Source organism: Scomber japonicus, chromosome 5 (assembly GCF_027409825.1).
Source record: "Scomber japonicus isolate fScoJap1 chromosome 5, fScoJap1.pri, whole genome shotgun sequence".
Taxonomy (NCBI): Eukaryota; Metazoa; Chordata; class Actinopteri; order Scombriformes; family Scombridae; genus Scomber; species Scomber japonicus.
The window spans coordinates 927,953-939,039 of record NC_070582.1 but is presented as its reverse complement, the minus strand read 5'-3'; positions in this window follow the sequence as shown (position 1 = coordinate 939,039).

Here is an 11,087-nt window from a genome sequence, read left to right as displayed (position 1 = left end):
ATCTCTCACTTTATATTTAAAGATATATTCACACTGTGAGCTCCATCAGAGACTTATTAATAGTTATTATAATAATCATCATCAGCTGTTTGTCAGTCATGATTCAGACTCTGATGTAAAAATGATCATTAATCAATAAATCAAACACAGTTATTAAATATCTGATGTGATTAACGCTTCATGTTTAAAGAGTTAAAGAGTCTGTTTCTACCTTCACAGCTGCAACGCTGATTAACATGAGAGAGATCACCTGTGTGTGTGTGTGTGTGTGTGTGTGTGTGTGTGTGTGTGTGTGCGTGTGTGTGTGTGTGTGTGTGTGTGCGTGCGTGTGTGTGTGTGTCTTTTATAAATAAAGTGATCTCTTGCTGGTGTCCTCCTGTGCTCCACCTGAGTCCTGTTTGTCTTTCTCACTTCTTCTCGGTGACTTTTCGTTGGTTCTGTTCTGTTTGTCTCTCAGGGTTCTCTCAGGGTTCTCTCAGGGTTCTCTCAGGGTTCTCTCAGGGTTCTCTCTGGGTTCTCTCAGGGTTCTCTCTGGGTTCTGTTAGGGTTCTCAGGGTTCTCTCAGGGTTCTCTCAGGGTTCTCTCAGGGTTCTCTCAGGGTTCTCTCAGGGTTCTCTCTGGGTTCTGTTAGGGTTCTCAGGGTTCTCTCAGGGTTCTCTCTGGGTTCTCTCAGGGTTCTCTCAGGGTTCTCTCTGGGTTCTCAGGGTTCCTCCCACAGACCAAAAACATGCAGCTGAGGTTAATTGATGACCCCTCTCAGGTTGAACCCTGCCTCTCGACCAATCACAGCAGGGATTGGCTGCAGCCCCTCCAGAGAGGATCAGCTGTTTGGAAAATGAATGAATGAATAAAACTTGTTCTGCAGCTCTGACTTTGTTCTCCTGTCTTTCCGTCACAATGAGAACATTTCCTCTGTGACAGGAAACTGAAGATCTTAACAAACACTGATCAGATTATTTAATTACAATCTTCTGACATTTTTTAGGACCTGAATGATTCGTTATCGTTATGAGTAATGACTGACTGTGTGTTTGTAGAGAAGCTTTTCGAGTCAGTTAGATCAGTCGCATTTATCGCTTGGTTTTTTCTCACCTGAAGTAGAAACGTCCTGCTCGTCTCTGTGTTAACATTCATTTGAGTCACTTTACACATGTCTAACCCCCCCCCCCCCCCAGTGTCTAATCCCCCCCCTCCCCATGTCTACACCCCCCCCTCCTCTCTGTGGATGAAGCTGTGATAAAAACGGAGCCACAACGCATCGCCGGTCCCCAAATATCAATTTTGCACTTGACTGCACTCGGTGTTCTCCTCACCGCTGACTCCTCCTCCGGCTCGTTCCATCCATTTGTCATTAGTGGATCATCAGCAGACCCCCCCCCCCACCCCCGCACCCTCCCACCCCAGTACAGACATACTGGGTTACGCTGCAGGCTGTCCTCTCTGATTGAAGTTTGCTTTCACAGACACTGAAGTCACCAAATGACCCAAAAAAGATGTGAGGTGACTTTAAACTAAAAGAACACGAACAAAAGAAAAAAAAAGACTTATCTGCTCCGCTGGTTGAACAGAGTCTGAACAGAGTCAGCTGTTCTACGTTCATAGTGAGTTCAGACGGGTCACCTGTTCTACGTTCATAGTGAGTTCAGACGGGTCACTTCCTGTCTCTGAGCCGCTGGTTCTAGATATACGAGCTGTTACTGCTGTGTGAAGGTTTTGGTTCTGATTCAGTTTGATGATCAGAAATATTTCAGACTCTAGTTGCTGTGATGTTCAAACTGAGCCGACACACAGTATGAGCTCATAGAACCTTATGAACCTACTAGAACACTGTGCTACCAGCTCATAGAACCTTATAAACCTACTAGAACACTGCACTCCCAGCTCATAGAACCTTATGAACCTACTAGAACACTGCGCTCCCAGCTCATAGAACCTTAGGAACCTACTAGAACACTGCGCTCCCAGCTCATAGAACCTTATGAACCTACTAGAACACTGTGCTCCCAGCTCATAGAACCTTATGAACCTACTAGAACACTGCCCTCCCATCTCATAGAACCTTATGGACCTACTAGAACACTGCGCTCCCAGCTCATAGAACCTTATGAACCTACTAGAACACTGCTCTCCCAGCTCATAGAACCTTATGAACCTACTAGAACACTGCGCTCCCAGCTCATAGAACCTTATGAACCTACTAGAACACTGCGCTCCCAGCTCATAGAACCTTATGAACCTACTAGAACACTGCGCTCCCAGCATGCAAGCCTACTTGTGGTTCCTAGTATCTCTAAAAGTAGAACAGGAGGCAGAGCCTTCAGCTATCAGGTTCCTCTCCTGTGGAACCATCTCCCAGATTGGTTCCGGGGGGCAGAACCCTCTCTACGTTTAAGAGTAGGCTTCAAACGTTCCTTTGTGATAAAGCTTCTAGTTAGGGCCGGTTCCAGCTCCTAGCTTATGCTGCTATAGGCTTAGACTGCCGGGGGACTCCCATGATGCACTGGGCTCCTCTCTCCTCCTCCCTCCCTCTCTCTATCCATCCATCTATCCTCTCTCCTCCTCCCTCTCTCTCTCTATCCATCCATCTATCCTCTCTCCTCCTCCCTCTCTCTCTCTATCCATCCATCTATCCTCTCTCCTCCTCCCTCTCTCTCTCTATCCATCCATCTATCCTCTCTCCTCCTCCCTCTCTCTCTCTATCCATCCATCTATCCTCTCTCCTCCTCCCTCTCTCTCTCTATCCATCCATCTATCCTCTCTCCTCCTCCCTCTCTCTCTCTATCCATCCATCTATCCTCTCTCCTCCTCCCTCTCTCTCTCTATCCATCCATCTATATCCATTAACATTCATGTACTCAACCCCAACCGGTCCAGGCAAATGTTCTCCCACCCTGAGCCTGGTTCTAAGGGTTCTTCCTGTTAAAAGATGTTCTCCCACTCTGAGTCTGGTTCTAAGGGTTCTTCCTGTTAAAAGATGTTCTCCCACTCTGAGTCTGGTTCTGAGGGTTCTTCCTGTTAAAAGATGTTCTCCCACTCTGAGTCTGGTTCTGAGGGTTCTTCCTGTTAAAAGATGTTCTCCCACTCTGAGTCTGGTTCTGAGGGTTCTTCCTGTTAAAAGATGTTCTCCCACTCTGAGTCTGGTTCTGAGGGTTCTTCCTGTTAAAAGATGTTCTCCCACTCTGAGTCTGGTTCTGAGGGTTCTTCCTGTTAACAGATGTTCTCCCACTCTGAGTCTGGTTCTGAGGGTTCTTCCTGTTAAAAGATGTTCTCCCACTCTGAGTCTGGTTCTGAGGGTTCTTCCTGTTAAAAGATGTTCTCTCACTCTGAGTCTGGTTCTGAGGGTTCTTCCTGTTAAAAGATGTTCTCCCACTCTGAGTCTGGTTCTGAGGGTTCTTCCTGTTAAAAGATGTTCTCTCACTCTGAGTCTGGTTCTGAGGGTTCTTCCTGTTAAAAGATGTTCTCCCACTCTGAGTCTGGTTCTGAGGGTACTTCCTGTTAAAGGGAGTTTTTTCTCTCCACTGTCACCAAGTGCTGCTCATGTGGGAATGTTGGGTTTCTTTAAATGAAACCTGAAGAGTTCGGGTTAGACCTGCTCTATGTGGAAAGAGTCTTCACATGACTCTGATGGGATTTTTATAAATTAATGGTTTAATATATTTTGTCTTTGTTATTTTTATTCCTCAGTTTCTCTGTAACACACTGTGGTTGATTTGAGTATCAGAGTAAGAGTTCATTTAAACGTTAGCAGGCGAATACAGATAGTCAGATATTTGAAACGCGTATGCTGTCATCGCTTACATATTCTCTTGGTGTGAATTATTCGCTTTGAGGGTTTTTAGTGTTATTTTAGTCTTGACTATTTTATGAAGCAAACTGCTCTGTAGCTGTAGTTGAGCTGCTTTGACTTTAACTGAGGATATGTTCAACTTTCTTTCAAAAAACACCAATTTGAGCATTTTGGTGGACAAAGTTTCGTGAGAGACGGCTGGCCGGTTCTCCCGCGGTGAAGGCACAGCGCCACGAGCCGGCAGCACAGAAGGGCGAGAAAAGAGAGAAGAGCGAGGTTTTTATGGTGAAGCCAAAAAGCCTTGCCGCTTTCATCGACTCACCTAATTATTCCTCTGGAGGTGCAATTAGCCCGACGGTGGCTGAACATGAAGCAAAGAGTCGACAGATTGGCTCACAGGACACTAAAAATACATCCAGAGAATGATCAGGAGTTGAGACGATGGCACATGAACGAGGCGATTCTTTAAAGAGACAGAAACTGGAAGAAGATGCTAAAAACAAACAGCGTCTGTCGTTTGGCGGACGATTGAAAGCAGTTCAGTCGTTTCCAGAACTTTCCTGATTTATTTACAGTTAACAAAGAGTCAGACTTCACACTGAGCATGAGAGCTAACAGGAGCTAACAAAGTTTAGAACAAAACATTAAAAAACAAACAAGACGAGCAGAAACAAAAGTGAAATATTAAAGTCAGTAAAGTTAACGATTCGTCTTCAATGTGTTTAAAAAGTCCAAAAACTGAAAACACATTTGAGTATCAGAACTTTGTTTTTTCTTCTTTCCCATTAATCATCTCAGCAGCCCTCACATTTATCTGCTGACCCTTTGGAGGGGCCTCACCCCTAGGTTGGGAACCACTGGACTAAACTAAGCTAGCGTCAAACTGCTCATATCAGAATATTCACACTATAATAATCATAATCAGTCAATCATGATTACGTCACCAGTCACAGATTAATCCCTGTACTGTTTTTACATTTTGGATAAATAAGGGTCAAATATTAAAACATGAAGCTGCTGCACAGGAATCAGTTTAAGACGTTTAGATATTTATATATTTCCATTTTTATAACCTCAGGAAAAGTATTAAAAAATAAACTAATGTGATTGAGTTTAGTCTGGATGTGATCTGTGTCTCATCTCTGCTGTGAGTTCATAGTTTAGTTTAATTCATATAAAATGATCAGAGTTAAATATGTGAAGCTAAACTTTAATGTGTCAGCTGTTACAGAGCAGAGCGTTAACCCGAGTCGCTCCTTTAAACACGAGATAAATGACGGAGAACAGCAGCGGTGACGCCTCAGATTAGCTAACATTCATCAACAGGAACCAACCCCTCCCATAGAAACACTTCCAGGAAACACGGACACACACGCCCCCCACCCCCACACACACACACCCCCCCCACCCCATAATAAATGGAGCCATCTCTGATAATAACTCACAGAAGAAAGATGAGAGTGTAAATGAGAATCTGCTAACAGGAAGTCATCATGAATCTGTTCCTACAAAGAAAGTAAACTACTTACCATCAGTGTCGTGAATCAGCTTTTCCTCCGCTGCGTCCCGTGAGCAGAGTTCTGGTTCTTTGGCTTTTGGTGTTGAAGAAAGTAGTTCCTGCTAGTTTCTGGAGTCACAAAAACAATACAACAAGATGTGTTCAAAAGAGTAAAACATTTGCATCACAAAATCAATGACTGTAAAAAAGTCAGACCTCACAATCAGCTGAACCAGGATTTCAGTGATGGGCGGAGTCTGGAGATGTTTCTGAGGAGGAAGAAGGCAGAATGAGAGGAAGCTGTCCAGAGTGACGCCGAGGCTCTAGAGGGGGGAGAAGGGTCCGTCGATGGGTGATGGGTGTGTTATGATTTTGTGAGGGTGGCTTTGGGCAGGTGATGAGGGAGGTGGAAGGGATGGTGGTGGTGGCTTTGGAGCCGATGAGCAGGGCCTCGGTTTTATTGCTGTTGAGCTTCAGGGAGTTGCTGCTCATCCAGCTCCGGATGTCTTCCAGGCAGGTGATGAGGGAGGTGGGATGTGGGAGGCATGGCGGTGGTTGGTTTGGAGGAGATGTAAACCTGAGTGTCATCGGCGTAGCGGTGAAAATGGATCCTAGGATGACGGAGGATTGTGCTCAGGAGGTAGATGATGAAGAGGAGTGGACCCAAGACTTACCCCTGGGGGACACCCAATGAAACACCCCAACACCCAGACCAGTGGCCCCTTATTTGCATGAATTGTTGGTGGTCAGTGAGGTATGAGGTAAACCAGTGGAGTGCAGCACCAGTGATCCCAGTACCAGCCAGGCAGCCTAGGAGTAGTGTGTGGGAGATGGTGTCGAATGCTGCACTGAGGTGGAGGAGGATGAGGATGGTAAGAAGTCCAGAGTCAGCTGCACAGAGGAGGAGGTTGTGGTTTTGACCGGGGCTGGTTCAGTGATTTGGACCGAGACCGGATTTAAAGGGTTGATGGAGGTTGTTTGTGTCGAGGTGGGACTGTAGTTATCTTTTAGAGTGTCACACAGATAGAAACAGAGTGAGTCGTGTCATTAACATAATAATTAAAACATCATCACACGTTCCCTCTGGTCTCTGTCTGACCTCTGACCTTTGACCCTTATTTCATTCATCCTGGCTGAGAATAATAATAATAAGAATATCAGTCACTGGCGCGCAGGTGGTCGAGTGGTTATAGCGCATGCCATATACGCAGCCGACCCCGGTTCGAATCCCGAACAGAGGTCCTTTGCTGCATGTCACCCCCCCCTCTCTCTCCCATGTTTCCTGTCAATCTACTGATTAATAAAGGCGTCTATGCCAACAAAATCTTCAGATAAAGAAAAAAAGAAAGAATATCAATCACTGAGGCTTCAGACTCAGAGCAGCTATCATGATGTTTCATGTAGAGTCTCTTTATTAACAGAGTTGAGCAGCAGTCAGCTGTCAGTGTGAACAGGAAACAGGAAACAGGAAGCGTTCCTCACACTAGACGTGTCTTAATAATTACAGTGACATTGAGGTTAATTGTCTCATCTGGAGGAATCCCAACACAATCAGTGAGAAGCAGCAGGAGAGACGCTCCGACCCAAATCTGAGAGGGGGGGGGGGGGGGGACTTCCTGTTAGCACCTCTGAAATAAGAGCGCTGTCATTTGTTTTACTCTGAAGGAAAGAAACAGTTTCTAATAGTGATGAAATGTTCAGACTCCTCACATTCAGGATGTTTCTCTTCCTCTTAAACATGAAACATTAAATACATGAAACCTTGGTCTGGCTGTAATCTCTCCTCACATCGCTCTCTGTATCTGCAGCCGGTTCCCTTATCTGCTGCAGGCTGAAGACTGAAGGGGACACAGTGTTTGCAGCCGAGACCCCCGAGGCCCCCTGAGGCCCCCCCGAGGCCCCCAGGAGCCCCCTGAGGCCCCCAGGAGCCCGAGGAAGACATCAGGCTGAGTCAGTGAACCTGAATTATACTTTAACTAGAGTTTATATTTGAACTTTGAACTCTGTATTTCTTGTTTTATCCACAATAATAAATCAGTTGCATCTGTTATTATTATTATAATAAATATTATTATTATCATTATCATTAGATCCTTCATCATACATCTACACTATAACGATGGTTTCAGTCCTTCTGTGTAAACATGAATTTAATATTTTATAAGGTTCAGATGAGCAGCAGAGAAAGTCAAAAACAACATTTAGTACAAACAGAATCAAACTCAGGGTCACACACACACACACACACACACACACACGCATACACACACACCCAGAGGGGCGGGGCCGGTCTGTCGCCATGGCGCTGAAGCTTCACAGCTGATGAATGTGACCCGATCCAGAGGTGATGGATGCTGGGCTCACAGAGAGGGGGGGAGGGGGGGGGGGGTTGGAGTGTGAGCTGATTTTATAACCGTTCAACAGGAAGAGCTCAGTGATGATTACCTCTGTCATAATGCTGGGGGGGGTAAAGGGGGGAGATGGACCCCCCCCCCCCATTAGGTTTAATTGACCCGTCTGAGCCGAGGTTAGAGTCACAGAGAGTTCAACACAGGAACAACCGCTCCACATGTTTTATGTTTTTATCCCGGACGAGCCCCCAAACACTGTTACATCGTTCCAGGTTTAGGGAAGTAAAGACGTTTAAATGTCTCCAAGCTTTCAAAAAGGTCTTTACTTCCCCAAAATGTCCCAACTTTCATAAAACAGCTGTGAATTAAAAGCAGGAGAGCAGAAAGTTCAGGAGAAGCATCAGCGGAGTCACTTCCACCTCTGTCTCACTCAGGCGGTGTGATGTCATCTCACTCAGGCGGTGTGATGTCATCTCACTCAGGTGGTGTGATGTCATCGCTCTCACGTGGTGTGATGTCATCGCTCTCAGGCGGTGTGATGTCATCTCACTCAGGTGGTGTGATGTCATCTCACTCAGGCGGTGTGATGTCATCTTACTCAGGTGGTGTGATGTCATCGCTCTCACGTGGTGTGATGTCATCGCTCTCACGTGGTGTGATGTCATCGCTCTCAGGCGGTGTGATGTCATCTCACTCAGGTGGTGTGATGTCATCTCACTCAGGCGGTGTGATGTCATCTTACTCAGGTGGTGTGATGTCATCGCTTACAGACGCTGACTAACTTCAAATCATTAGTAGGGTAAAGATGTTAAAATGTTTAACCCTAACCCTTTCTTCTCTTCATGTTCCAGATAAACGTTTGACAGGTGGCTGAAAGGAAATTAACAGAGGGACGAGGAGGAGGACGAGGAGGAGGATGAGGAGGAGGAGGAGGAGGAGGAGGAGGAAGAGGAGGAGGAGGAGGAGGAAGATGGAGTGTTGACAGTCAGTGAAGGTCAGTCTGAGGCCGAGCAGCTTTTTAAATGATGAAAGAAAATGAAAAATAGAAAATGAGGCGACTTGATGATCCGTCGTCTGTTTGCTTTTCATTTCATTACAGGAAGTAAAGCTGCTGAGTGAACCCCTCATGATTAAATACAGAAGAAGACGACGAGAGAGAGAGAGAGAGAGACAGAGAGAGAGAGAGAGAGAGAGAGAGAGACAGAGAGAGAGACAGAGAGAGAGAGAGAGAGAGAGAGAGAGAGAGAGAGAGATAGAGACAGAGAGAGAGAGAGAGAGAGAGAGAGAGAGAGAGAGAGAGACAGAGAGAGAGAGAGAGAGAGAGACAGAGAGAGAGAGAGAGACAGAGAGAGAGAGAGAGAGAGGAGAGAGAGAGAGAGAGAGAGAGAGTGGATACTCTGAGCTGCTGTTTGGACCATAGGCACAGACACCGCCAGGATCCGTCCCCCCACCCGAAGGCGGAGGGAGGCTACCCTCTCGTCTACCGGGGTAAACTCCAACATACAGGCACCAAGCCGGGGGCAATAAGTATTGCCCCCCCGCCCGGCGCCTCTCACCAGTGGCAACTCCAGAGTGGACGAGAGTCCAACTCCTCTGGAGGAGACTGGTTCCAGACTGGTTCCAGACTGGTTCCAGACTGGTTCCAGAGCCCTTGCTGTGCGTCGAGGTGAGGCCGACCACCAGCTCAGGCTCCTCCCCCCCCAGAGAGGTGACGTTCCACGTCCCTAGAGCTAGCTTCTGCAGCCGAGGATCAGACCGCCAACGTCCCCGCCTTCGGCTGCTGCCCAGCTCACAGCGCACCCGACCCCTTTGGCCCCCCTCCCACAGACTCACCACCAGTGGGGGGGGGGGCAGATTTCAGAATAACAGACATTTGAGGTGTTTTACAGCTGTGTCAGGTTAAATTAGACCTGGGCAGGAAGTAAAGGGTTAATATCAGAGTTAGATTAGTTTTATATTTACAGAATAACACACGAATAAAAACATTAAACTGGATCAAAAAACTTCACTGTCAAAACTTTGCTCACTTTGTTTTCTCGCTGGATCAGCTGTTTCACTCACACTCACACACACACACACTCACACACACACACACTCACACACTCACACACACACACACACTCACACACACACACACACACACACACACACACACACACACACACACACACACACAGTAACCTTGTGCTCAGTAGCCAATCCCGTCAGAGCTAATTAAAGGTGCGATATGCAAATGAGGCGCATGACAGGCGCTCGATGTTCGTCCCGTCATGCAAATGTGTTTGTGTATGAATCAGCTGATCAATAAGTCATTGGAGTGTGTGTGTGTGTGTGTGTGTGTGTGTGTGTGTGTGTGTGTGTGTGTGTGTGTGTGTGTGTGTGTGTGTGATTGACAGCTCTGTTAACACACGACTTTTAAAAGCATCGTAACTTTCAGAAACGATCGTAAAGTTGTTTGTAGTTCATCTCTGAGCCAGTTTGAGACTCTTCAGGTTTATAATATTAATATTTCTGTATCAGATGTTATTATATTATTAATATTATTTGCAGCTCTCTGTGTTTTTGTTTGCTGGCATTTAAAACTTTATTAACTCTGTAACACAGTCAGTCATCAGATACCTGCAGTACTCAGATCAGCCAGCAGGGGGCTTTAACTCCACCGCTGTCTATCAGTGAGACTCAGTTAAGAGGTCTGATAGTTTTACCTTTTTAAGTATGTTTGTCTTTCTTTCTCTTTTCTTTACACACAGAGACCTACATGTGTTAATGTTTATCTGATGAAGGACTCTGGTGGTGAAGCTGGTATCAGGATCACTTTAAAGGTTCTTTGGTGGTGTTTGTACAGTGTGTGTGTGTGTGTGTGTGTGTGTGTGTGTGTGTGTGTGTGTGTGTGTTGTTCAATGTTTGGAGTTTCTGACAGATTGTGAAAACGAATTTCCACATGGGACAATAAAGGCTATCCATCCATCTATCTATGATGAGTGCTGGTTTCATCATGTTTTAAATGATACCCAGCCCACGGTGGGACTTCTGATCCAGTACTAAACTGGATTTTGGTCTGGACTACTTACAGGACAGGGTCTACTTCGTGTCTTCAGCTTCGATCGGAAATGAAAAGAACCAAAAAGCAGAGCAGGAATCTGGTTTCAGTCGTTGACTCAGAGCTGAAGTACGAAGTCACTAAGATCAGCTGAAGACTAAGATCAACAGTTAAAGGATTTAAAGACTCGATCAAAACTTCTCCACGTTTCTCTGAAGCAGGTCTTCACGACATCGACCCAACTTCAGTAAACGGTTGTGACGACCGTGGCGATGGTTGTGATGATGGCAACGGTTGTGACGACTATGGCGACGGTGGCGACCATGGCAACGGTTGTGGCAGTTGTGGCGATGGTTGTGACGATTGTGATGGTGGAGAGGCTGAACACAGTTTTTGGGTGATGTCTGGGTG